At 41.2% G+C, this 12,259-nt stretch overlaps 1 protein-coding gene across 3 annotated transcripts in view; it reads right to left on the bottom strand.

The window, feature by feature from the left end:
- Window positions 1-8,135, bottom strand: part of LOC146563722 (steryl-sulfatase-like) — a 44,357-nt gene extending 36,222 nt beyond the window's left edge. For all 3 annotated transcript variants that reach the window (XR_014894348.1, XM_085290978.1, XM_085290976.1), the window contains exons 1-2: window positions 7,987-8,135; window positions 6,944-7,001 (exon numbers count right to left, since the gene is read on the bottom strand). The gene's annotated coding sequence lies outside the window, so the exon portion shown is untranslated. The remainder of the gene's footprint in view (window positions 1-6,943; window positions 7,002-7,986) is intronic.
- Between the last annotated feature and the right edge of the window lie 4,124 nt (window positions 8,136-12,259).

The following is a 12,259-nucleotide window of genomic DNA, read 5'->3' as shown; positions in this document are numbered from 1 at the left end:
AAAATGTATAAAAATGTGGCGAGTTTACCTGGTGATATCCTCATGCGCGACGCGATCGCGAAAACAGCAAACAAGTAACACCACACCGATGTTGTTCACAGGACAGCAAGAGTACACGATCGGGAGACTGTTGTCGTCGTTATCGTTCCCCCCCACGGTTTATTTCTCCGAATTCAGCGTTTTTGCTTCACAACTACAGCGAGCAGTTTACTTTGTGCATGGACTCGAGTCAACCAGCGCCACCTCTGGCCAAGTGCCACAGCCTACAGCCAGATCAACTTGTGACACACATCTGCACCACGTTTGAATTCGTGTCATGCACATTTGTACCTTTCAATTGTGTCTGTTTGTGCGTCATGCAAATAAACCTTTGAAATGAATGAAATGACACTAATATTTCACTAGTGTTGTAACATCACATGTCGTTAGCGCAGTCTGTCTGTGTCTTTTCTCTGCGAACAAACATGTTAGAGTTGGTTGTTATATACAGTTTGTATAAGTGTGGTTAATCTAATAAACATTTGTAAGGAGATGGCAGTTACTGTGAATGTACAGCAGTTACACAGTGATTAGTAATAAACAGTCAGACAATGACTCTGACAATCTCATTCAGTCTTGCAGATTGAATGCACCTTCTGTGGAAAGTGGTACCACACAGTGTGTGTGGACTTCCCCTGTGCAGAAGGCGACTACAAATGTTGTGCATGCTAAATAAACAGAAACAAATGATCCCTGTTGTCTTTGCTTACTGATTGTTTTCAGTGTTGACAATCCACATTGCTGGCATTGCATCTTTCAACATGTTTGTGGGTAGATTTGGATGTACCAGGGGTAAGTGCAGCCACTCAGCCTCTACTCAATGTGATCATAGCAGCAGGTGCAGATGTGTCACAAGTTAATCTAGTAGTGGCCTATGGTAGTAGTGGACTGACCTCCATTTGAAACTGCTCCAGCTGCTGTGTGATAGTGGATCTGCTACAAATTGAAGATCATATGGAAGTTTTGGAAATTAACCCTTGTATTAAGTTGAAAAACAAAAAAGTGACATTGATTTTGTTGCGGGTCATTTTGACCCGTACTGTGTAAATTCACTCAGAATTGTCAAGAAACTGCAATAAACTGCAATAAAACAATAGCAACTTTATTTTCCATTAGATAAACATGTAGAACACAGACATACAACAGTTAGACTTTCCATAACTATTTTAGGAACAATTTGGTTTTTCGTTCTTACAAACACGTATTTTGAACTTGCCCAACGTTCTCAGTTTTTCAATGCTCAACATTTTCTATTTTGTCCACATGATGGACAGAATGTAACTGTGTGCTTTCTGCAGATGTACTTCTTGCATTTCTCACAAAAAGTGCTTGTTTTCAAACAGGAACCTTCCTAACTAAGATTTAAAACAAAGGATTTCTACGTCTCCTCCAGTCTCACAAACAGATGACAAACCAAGCGACACACCTGAGTCACTGACTTTCTTAAATCCACTCACTCTCACTGGCTCTGTTTATTACTAATCACTGTGTAACTGCTGTGAATTCAAAGTAACTGCCGTCTGCTTACAAATCTTCATTGGATTAACCACACTTATACAGACTGTATATAACTACCAACTCTCCAGCCATGTTGATGGATTGCCTATATTGGCTGGAAATATCATTTCCAGAGAAAGGACACAGACAAACGATGCTTACAGGATGTGATGTGACAACACTAATGAAATATTGATGTGTCATATTTGTCCAAGGCATATTTCATTGTTATGGAAAAAGAGAATATCAAAATCATGATGACCAATTGGAGTGGTGATTTCTATGACTTTGTGTATATAATTTGGAATTTTGTACAAATGTAGGCCAATAAGGAATATATGAAATATTAGTGTCATTTCATTCATTTCAAAGGTTTATTTGCATGACGCACAAACAGACACGGTTGAAAGGTACAAATGTGCATGAAACGAATTCAAACGTGCTGCAGATGCGTGTCACAAGTTGATCTGGCTGTAGGCTGTGGCACTTGGCCAGAGGTGGCGCTGGTTGACTCGACTCCATGTTAGTGCACAAAGTAAACTGCTCGCTGTAGTTGTGAAGCAAAAACGCTGAATTCGGAGAAACAAACCGTGCGAGGGGAACGATAACGACGACAGCAGTCTCCCGATTGTTTACTCTTGCTGTCCTGTGAACAACATCGGCGTGGTATTACTTGTTTGCTGTTTTCGTGATCGCGTTGCGCATGAGGATATCACCAGGTAAACTCGCCACATTTTTATACATTTTGTTGTTCAACAGCATCAAGACTGACGGAGTAAGTTTGAGACAACCTCACAAGTGTCACAGATGACACATTTGCCGTTTTTTTGCTGGTTTGTCGGTAGCAGCTCCTGAAACGCAAGACTGCCACACATCTGTTCGACCAACGCCAGTTGATCTAAACGCCAGTAGATCTGGAACACAGGTACCAAAGCAAATCATTCGTACCGTACAAATAATGTAAATATGACGGTGCATCACGAAAGATTGATATCAAACTGATCACTTGACCCATTTTACGTTACTCGCTCTTCAAGTGAATCAACAAATGGCGAAATGAAAAGCCGAACAACAACAATGCTGTTTCTTTAGAGAGTCTTAGCTTACATGTGTGTTTATTTCATATTTTCAGTCGTTACCCTCCACGGCTAAATCGGTTTCAGTAATGCACTGATATACAAGAATGGACATAAGGAGCTTCTTTCAAAGAAAAAACTCTGGTAGTATTTTATATATTATGCTTTGTGTGTTGTTTGGTATATTTCTATGCAAAACAAGAGGAACTTTAGTACACAGCAGGATATTCACATTTGTAACCAGATATTTACATACACTTTAGGGAGAAAACCTAAAACATTTTTACTGTACAACATCAATTTAGAGTAAACTTTTTGTTTTAGATAAATATTGAAATATCTTTTGAATTAGTTAAATGTCAGAATAAAGAGACAGAGCTGTCCATTTTTTATCACTTTGATCAAATGTAGGAGTACATATACACTAAGTTTATTGATTCCATTCTGAGCTGCAGAAGCTTCTGATAGGTTAGTAGAGTCCATGTGAGTAAATTGGTGGCACAGCTGTGGATGCATATAAGGCAAAACACAGAGCCTGTTTCTTTGACATGGGAAAATAAAGAGATGTCAACCAAAACACCAGGAACAGAACTGTGGAGCTCCATAAGTGTGGCTCAGTTTGAATACATTTGCAATTAAGAAATACAGATAGAAAGTTAACGAATATGTTTTTATATTTATCAATCTAAAAAAAAAATAAACATTTAGTCTGATTTGATGTTACAATTAAAAAAGTGTTTTTATCTGAAGAGTAAATATCTGGTTTCAACTGTATATTTGATGATTGTCAGCACAAAGAGAGAGAGAGGGGAACACAGAGAGAGGAACAGAGAGGGAGAGAGAGGAACAGAGAGGGAGAGAGAGGAGCAGAGAGGGAGAGAGAGGAACAGAGAGGGAGAGAGAGAGAGAGAGAGAGAGAGAGGAACAGAGAGAGAGAGAGAGAGAGAGAGAGAGGAACAGAGAGGGAGAGAGAGGAACAGAGAGGGAGAGAGAGAGAGAGAGAGGAGCAGAGAGGGAGAGAGAGGAACAGAGAGGGAGAGAGAGAGAGGGAGAGAGAGGAACAGAGAGGGAGAGAGAGAGAGGGAGAGAGAGGAACAGAGAGGGAGAGAGAGGAACAGAGAGGGAGAGAGAGAGAGGAGCAGAGAGGGAGAGAGAGGAATAGAGAGAGAGAGAGAGAGAGAGAGAGAGAGAGAGAGGAACAGAGAGGGAGAGAGAGGAACAGAGAGGGGGAGAGAGGAGAGAGAGAGAGAGAGAGCGAGAGAGAGAGAGAGAGGAGCAGAGAGGGAGAGAGAGGAGCAGAGAGGGAGAGAGAGGAGCAGAGAGAGAGGAACAGAGAGGGAGGAACAGAGAGGGAGAGAGGAACAGAGAGGGAGAGCGAGGAGCAGAGAGGGAGAGAGAGGAGCAGAGAGGGAGAGAGAGGAACAGAGAGGGAGAGAGAGGAGCAGAGAGGGAGAGAGAGGAACAGAGAGGGAGAGAGAGGAGCAGAGAGGGAGAGAGAGGAACAGAGAGGGAGAGAGAGGAGCAGAGAGGGAGAGAGAGAGAGAGAGAGAGAGAGAGGAACAGAGAGGGAGGAACAGAGAGGGAGAGAGAGGAGCAGAGAGGGAGAGAGAGGAACAGAGAGGGAGAGAGAGGAACAGAGAGAGAGGAACAGAGAGGGAGAGAGAGGAACAGAGAGGGAGGAACAGAGAGGGAGGAACAGAGAGGGAGGAACAGAGAGGGAGGAACAGAGAGGGAGGAACAGAGAGGAACAGAGAGGGAGAGAGAGGAACAGAGAGAGAGAGAGAGGAACAGAGAGAGAGAGAGAGGAGCAGAGAGGGAGAGAGAGGAACAGAGAGAGAGAGAGAGGAACAGAGAGGGAGAGAGAGGAGCAGAGAGGGAGAGAGAGGAGCAGAGAGGGAGATGGGGAATGAGGACAGAACAGAGATGGAACAAGAGCAGGTGAGACACACATGTTAGTCAAATGGTTGTTTACCAAAAGTATCACTGCATCATAGGTACTCATGTATCTTGTGTTTCTTTTTAGGTTTGTTATTTTTCAAGTTATATATTTATTAAGTTTTGCAGGCTTGTTTGCACAACAAGGCTAAATAATTATATAAACTTTTCTGAATCTAAATAGTGGACTTTGGTACAATTAAAAAAAATAAGTGTAGTGCAGGTCTATGATGATTTTTAGTCCTGCTATCATCTAGTTCTGATTCTGGTTCTGTCTTGGTTAAGTCCTCAGTAGTCCTGATTTTAAACTGTTGTAGTCCTGTTTTAGTTCTGGATCAGTTCTGGGTCCGGTTGACTTGGGGTTTAGTCCTCGTGTCTTGATGCAGCCCTGACTTTGTTCTGCCTCGCTGCTTAATTAAAAAACTAGTTTAAGGTGTCCTGCATATGTGATATATATTTTTCCCTATATGAAGTCATTCTTTTTTGAACAAAACTCAAAACAGAGCCTATTAATCTTTCAGTCATTTCTAACCCCCTCAAAAAAAAAAGAAAGAAAAAAAATGCATACCCTTTAGGGCTAAGCCCCGGGTATTTCAAATGTCTGGCTCCGCCTCTGCCTAACACTGAAGGTAGAAAGTATGAAATCACTTTTGATTATTGACAAAACTGAAAACAGCATTACTAACAATTACTAATGACATTCTTATGCACTTGGGAAATATTTGATTTCATTCCCACTTGACCTGCAGCAGGTGACACCATTGATCATGCCATTCTGATTGATGAACTGTGTTGGTATCTGTGACAACGTTCTCAAATGGTTCTCATCAGACTTCACCGAGAGACATATTTGTAATAATACGAATTCTGAAATGTACGTATAAATTTAAATGAAGTCCCTCAGGGCTCCATCCTTGGACCAATTCTATTTTCATTACATATCCTATCCTACTAAACAGCTTCAAAAGCATCTTCTGTCATTGCAGATGATACACAGCTGTAAGACAAACAACCTCAACAGCTACCTCAGGCAATCTTTCACTGCCATTAACTAACTGGATGTCTCAAACTGACACTGTTTGGGTCTGGCAGCTTCTCTGAGGAGAGCCCTTACATCAGCAATATCAAATCATCTGATAAAAACCTTGGTATTACTTTTGACAAGCATTTGAATCTCACATATCAAAGCTTTTCCCAATCGTATGTATTTAATCTGAAACGTTGCAAAAATGAAACATTTAATGGTTTCCAGTCATTTGGATCTCTTAGTTCCACTAAACTTTAATTTGTCCTGGTCTTGATTAACTCTAAACACTGGCACCTTATAACTGCAGCTTATTTCAAAAATCAGTCGATTCGGTCGAATGAATCAGTGGTTTGTTTAACAGAACTGTTTAAAACTCATATTTGTATGTTCATTTGTTTTTAATCTTCCACCTGTTATTTTGATTATAATTCACATGTAATGTGGATGTGGAAGTGTATATGCAGGAAGGAGTGTAACTGTCATGATCCTGGGTCGTTGACCCAGCGTTTTGTGTTTCTTTTTGGGTTCATCTTGTGTTTGGTATTAATTCTTTGGGTTGGTTGTCGTGTTTATTATCCCTACCTGTGTCTCCCCTCTGTGCTCCGTTCAGGTCCCTGCGTTTTGTTGTAAAACAGTCTGTGTGTTTCCGGTTTTACTTTGTAGGTCTGCCTCTCATCATGTCCATTAGTGTCAGCTGTGTCCACCCCTGCGTGTCATCTCCTCATTACCTAGTGTGTATTTATAGTGTGTGTTGGCTTCTGTTCATCGTCGGATCGTCTGTGTTTGTTGGTGTAAAGACGGCGCTCTGCAGTCTCCGCTCCCCGTTCCACGCTTAGGTTTGTCATTAAGTTTTCCCCAGTCTAGGTTTTTTTCAGTCATTCGTCTTTTCTCACTGCCTGTTCAAGTTGCTCCACTTCTGTAAATAAAACATCACTCTCATCACCAGTCAACTGCCTGCATTTTGGGTCCTTTTCCTCCTACACCACACGGCTCACCCCGCCAGCCGTGACAGTAACGCCACGAGTCCCAATGATCCACTTTGATTAGAAATGTTCCTAAATTAGAGTGATGACCAGAGGTAGTGTAGTCGCCATAATAAGAGATGCTCCAATTCCCCAAATACTGAGGAAAGGAGCTTTGGTGCTTCCTATATCAGCTCTGTTGGAACAGCATACACTGGGCCATATTTTCTTAATAGAGAGGAGAAAATGCTGTCCCATGATTCACTGGGACAGACCCTCCGGTCATTCATGAAAACAACAACATAATAAACAAAGTTGTGCAGATCATGTAAATGTTCATTATAAATGCATATTGGCATTCAGTTCAATTAGTGAGAATTGTGTGATTATCATAAATTAATTTTTACCTCAGGTCTCGTGGGGTAAGTGATGGATGGAGGGAATTTTACTGCAGTCACAGAAATCCTAAACAAGGAGGAAGGAAGACATTCCACTAGATCAAAGCAGTTAAATAAGTAATTAGGACATTTACATATAATATTTAAATATTAACAAAAATTCCCACCCGTGGGATTAATAAAGGTATCTTATCTTAAAATAACATGCATTTGATTTTATAGGCTAAATGTGTGTGAAAGCAGACCTAACATCATTTGCCATCAGATGAGAGAGTTCCAGTTACTATGTCGCACATTATCACATGGAGATTAATCTAACGCACTAACACGGATTCATTCATAGGACATTTCACTTGTATTCGTTACAGATTCTTCAGCCAGACGTGGCTTGCTGTGTGCGCTCGTCACACCTCACTTCCTCACCCTGCGCACCGAGTGATTTAGGACAGAGAGTTTTGGCACTGCGCTCACAGCTTAAGTGCCAATTATGCAATCGTTTTAAAAACATCTGCCACGCCTTAGAAATATCGAAATCTTTATTCTAAAAATGATCAATATTGTTTTTTCTTATCCAAGTAACCTGCAAAGATCAACAGGGTAAGAACACGTTGGTGAAGCATTTCTACAATTTCGCTGGCACATGTTCAATGACAACAAAGGTCTATTCTATTCTATTCTATTCCATGCGCATGTTGTCACCCATCTTCTCCATACTGTAGTTTCCACACGGCGAGCACGCAACATCACACTACATCACGCATCACGTCAGGTTGTTGTTGTCAGAGCACCGTCCTTTTCTCAGTCAGTGTTCAGGACTGTGTGTCTGCATGCGGGAACATTTATCTTTAATGTGTGGCTTTATCCAAACTGCTATAAATGTATTATTGTTATTTATTGTTGTTGTTGTTGTTACTGGTCTCCATCCTCTAACAGAGGAGTTTTAGTAGCAAATAACTTTTGCCTTTGAGTTTTACTTCTAACCTGCAGATAAATGAACAGAGTTCGAGTATTCAGCACACTTGCTCCTGCAGACAGACGGAAGTGTTACTCACCTGCTGAATGACAGACGGTGATCCGGAGCGCAGGCTGTACTGTCGCTCTGTGGGACGCTTCTCCCAAATTTCTGCGCTACTCAAATCTTGCAAAGTTGTTTGAGCTCCTGCTGTGAAGCCAGAATCACGCAAGAAGTGGGGGCTACTCTGTTTTTCCGTTTAGCTTCCGTTTAGCTAAATAGAAGTACTTCCTGTCATGAATTTCAAAACAAACTCCACAGTCAGACCAAGGAAAACAATGGAGAAAACTTAATTAAAAATTCGCCCATCATATTTGACTAAGCCTGCACCGCCTGTCTGCTCACAGTACAAACTACTGACAAATATGTGACCGATATGTAGGGTTGCCAACCGTCCCTTAAAAAACGGAATCGTCCCGTATTTAGAAACAAAAGTACACGTCCCGTATTGAGCTAATAAGGGACGCACTTTGTCCCGTAATACAGTGAGAATCAAAAGTAGTCTATAACTTTTAATGGAATTAACGCTTTGTTTGAAAACATAATTCCCAGCCCCTCTCCTGCTTTGTGACCAATGACCTGACAGCACACTTATGACAATTCGAGTATGACAATTCAGATTACCGCTCATCTCATTGGTCGAGGAAAGGTCGCTTGCGGAGAAAATACCGGAAGACAACAGATGACCACAACAAGAAGCATGGCCAACAGGGAAACAAACGCCGACACTGCGGTGCAAGTCTCGGACGACAGTACACCTAAAGCTGGGCAGACACTGCGATTTTTTTCAGTCGCGCGATTCAGCTCCTGCTCAAACTGCACGATTGACTCACAGGGGTTAGAAGTTGGTAGGTCACGGTGCAGGTCTCACACTATACGGCCCGATGCTCTGATGCGACCTGAGAGCTCACCCTGTGCGTCCATAAAATTAAGGTTATAACAGAAAATCTGTCGCTCGCTCTCCCTCTCTGTCTTTCACTCACACAGACACACCACCATCAACTTTGCTAAACTGCTAATGAAAAACATTGATCAGGCAGCTGTGATTGAGCAGCAGTGTAAATCCAACTATTTTCACGGTTGTTGTGGTCGTGATAATTTTGTGATGCCACATCGAAAAGGCTCGGATGAGCTTTCCAAAGTTCTACAAGTTGTGCCTCCATCGCTTGTGTCCAGATCACACGCTGCACAGCCGTGCTGCTCCGTCTTTTTCACGGCGTTTACGTGTTTGCGCGTGAGCAGTGTGAGCGGCTGTGGTGAGACCCTCACGAGCGATTGATGATCGGGAGCTGGTCTTGAGGTGTTAAACACGACCGGCATTGACCAAAGTGCAGCATTCAACACAAATTCCACAAAAACCGGGACATTCTTTAAATTTGAACAAAATGAAAAATAAAAGATTTTCAAATCACATGAGCCAGCATCTTATTGAAAAAGGAAAGTATATAACACGACAAATGTTTAAACAGTGAAATTTTGCAATTTTATGCACAAAGTGAGCTCATTTCAAATTTGATGCTTGCTACAGGGAAAAAAATAGTTGGGACGGGGAAATGTTTTCTGCGATGTAGCATTTCCTCTTCTTTCCAAAACTGTTTCTGCACATCTAGATTATGAGATCCTAGAGGTTTGATGTTGGAATTTGGTCCCATTCTTGCCTGATATAAGTTTCCAGCTGCTGAAGAGGTCATGGTAAAATGTTTAGCATAGTTAGGTCCTCAGGTCCCCCAAGGCCTATATTGCTGTGAAGTTTGAACATGATTCACCCCAAAGATTGTGGGTAATAAACCATGCAAAATTGGAAAATTATATCTTCAAAAGTGTGGACACTTGACTACTAACAAACAGACAGACAACAAAATAAGGGAACTGATTACAAACTACCTCCATGTGGGGGGAGGAAAAATGGCAGTAAATTAAAGTTAGTCTGAAGTTGGAAAAACAAATGAAAAGAAAATGTTTTCTGTTGGGATTTAAAGATTGTTACTGGGGAAAATAGGCAGCTAGAAAATTCATTCTTAAAAACTTAAACCAGACCCCTTCAATGCTGGTTAACCTGAAAGAATTGATAAATCCACGTTTATCAGGCAGAAGTTCAGAGACTAGGTCTCAGTCACATGGTGTGTCCAGTTCACAAGAACAACAACAAGAAACGAACAAAAAGAGTCCTTTAACATAAACATTTTCAACAATGCAGATGATTCAATATCATCTTTTGTGTTTCCATCAATCATTAAGAATGGCAGTCTACGGCCATGAGATCTAAGAAACTGTCATTTATAAAGTTAGTGTAATATTTTACCATCAGAACTTTTTTGACCTTTAAAGTTGTTATTTTATAAATGAAATAAAATCTCAAGCTTTTGCCCATTTAGCCGTAGCACTAAAGCTGATGGTAAACCACGTACAATCCTTATGGTCATACGCATCTAATACTCGAAAACTATCTGTGTTTCTGAAAAAGGAATGATGGGAATGATATCCCTCCGACTCAGTCCCAGATTTTCACTTTTACTGCCATTGCTGTAGCTGCAAGTGATGCGCAGTTGTAATAATATACACATTCTCATATCACTTCACGATACACACCCGTTGATCAATGTAACATGCTCATGGCACTTTTTGCCCCTACTGAGGTGGTGAAAATATATACGGTTAAACAACAGGAAGCACTGCAGCACAGCTGAGTTCAGAGTTTTGCATGTCAAATGCTCTTAAGAGCAATTAAAGTTGCCAAGGCAGCGACAAGCTTAGTTAAAAAATGTTCCTGCATCACAGCAGCATGCAGACTGTGCCTTTCTGCAGTATTGCAAAAAAGACAGCAGGTGTCCTCAGTGACCAGTCCCCTGTTTTTGCAGAGCTGACTTGAACTTTAACGTTAAAAATATGCAGTTATTCTCTCATGGCAGCATTAACTTGATACATCAGAGCTGGCAATGTATTATTAATCTCCCACGTTTTTCCTATCTCTGTATACAAAACAAATTTTGACATTTACTAGCCAACTTTAGTTTTTATAATTATGACCAAATACTGACATATCAATACACAAAAAATGGCTATTGTCTTATTAGTTAAGAAGCCCATGTTTACATCTCAGTGTCTGTAGAACAGCTGTTTCTATTCTACAGAGCACGAGTAGAAACATTTAAGCATGACAATCAAGTCAGGATCAAACTGAGCAGGTTTGAACTTGTGACGCTTCAAAGTTGTAACCTACGATCTAGAGTGGATATTATCTGCATCCACGATTCTCTCGTGTGAATTAAATCAACTCATACTTTTGTTGTTAAATCTGAATCAAATATGATTTATATACTTGACTTGTGCACAGTTCATTGAAGAACAAGAGCATCTAAACACATCTGTGTGTGTGTGTGCGCTAGGGGGTTGCCTTTAAGACACATGCATGAAGTACCTACCTTTTCTTTCCAAAATTCTCGAGGTTTTCAATCTGGTTTTAAACCCTTTCATAGCACTGAATCAGCCCTTTTAAAAGTTTTTAATGACATATTTTTAGCGACTAATGCTGGGGACTGTGTTGTTCTTGTGCTTTTAGATTTGACAGCTGCGTTTGATACCGTGGATTATACCATTTTATTCTCTCGTTTGGAGGACTGGGTGGGCATTAGGGGCACAGCACTGGAGTGGTTCAGGTCCTACTTGGCAGGGCGAACTTTTTGTGTCAGCCTCGGTGACTATGTGTCGTACTCCGCTCCCCTCTTGTGTGGTGTCCCACAGGGCTCAGTTCTAGGCCCCCTCCTCTTCTCTTTATATCTGCTTCCTCTTGGTTCTGTACTGAGAAAGCATGGCATTGCTTTCCACTTTTATGCTGATGACTGTCAGATCTATGTCCCTCTAAAGAAAAAAGGCAGATACCTTACACAGCCATTATTTCAGTGTCTCGATGACATTAAGACTTGGATGTCTGTTAACTTTTTAAAATTCAATGATAAAAAGACAGAGGTGATGGTTTTTGGTAGCCCCACTGAGACCCCCAATGTGTATGTAGATTCCCTGGCCCAGTATGTTAAGCCAACTGTCACAAACCTAGGGGTCAAAGTGGACTGTGATCTGAAGTTTAATAATCAAATTAAGGCAGTGGTAAAATCTAGCTTCTTTCACCTCAGGCAGCTGGCAAAAATAAAGCCAATTCTTTCACGGCAGCACTTTGAGACAGTGATCCACGCCTTTGTTACCACTCGGCTGGATTACTGTAATGCACTTTATATTGGGGTCAGCGCATCATATATTAGTCATCTACAGAGGGTGCAAAATGCCGCAGCTCGTCTTTTAACTGACACTCAAAAGTT

This window comes from Mchenga conophoros, linkage group LG11, assembly GCF_057382185.1.
Source record: "Mchenga conophoros isolate Kocher_MC1m ecotype Shallow Benthic linkage group LG11, M_conophoros_male_GT1.1, whole genome shotgun sequence".
NCBI classification, from domain to species: domain Eukaryota; kingdom Metazoa; phylum Chordata; class Actinopteri; order Cichliformes; family Cichlidae; genus Mchenga; species Mchenga conophoros.
This window is presented reverse-complemented; position numbering and strand designations above follow the sequence as displayed.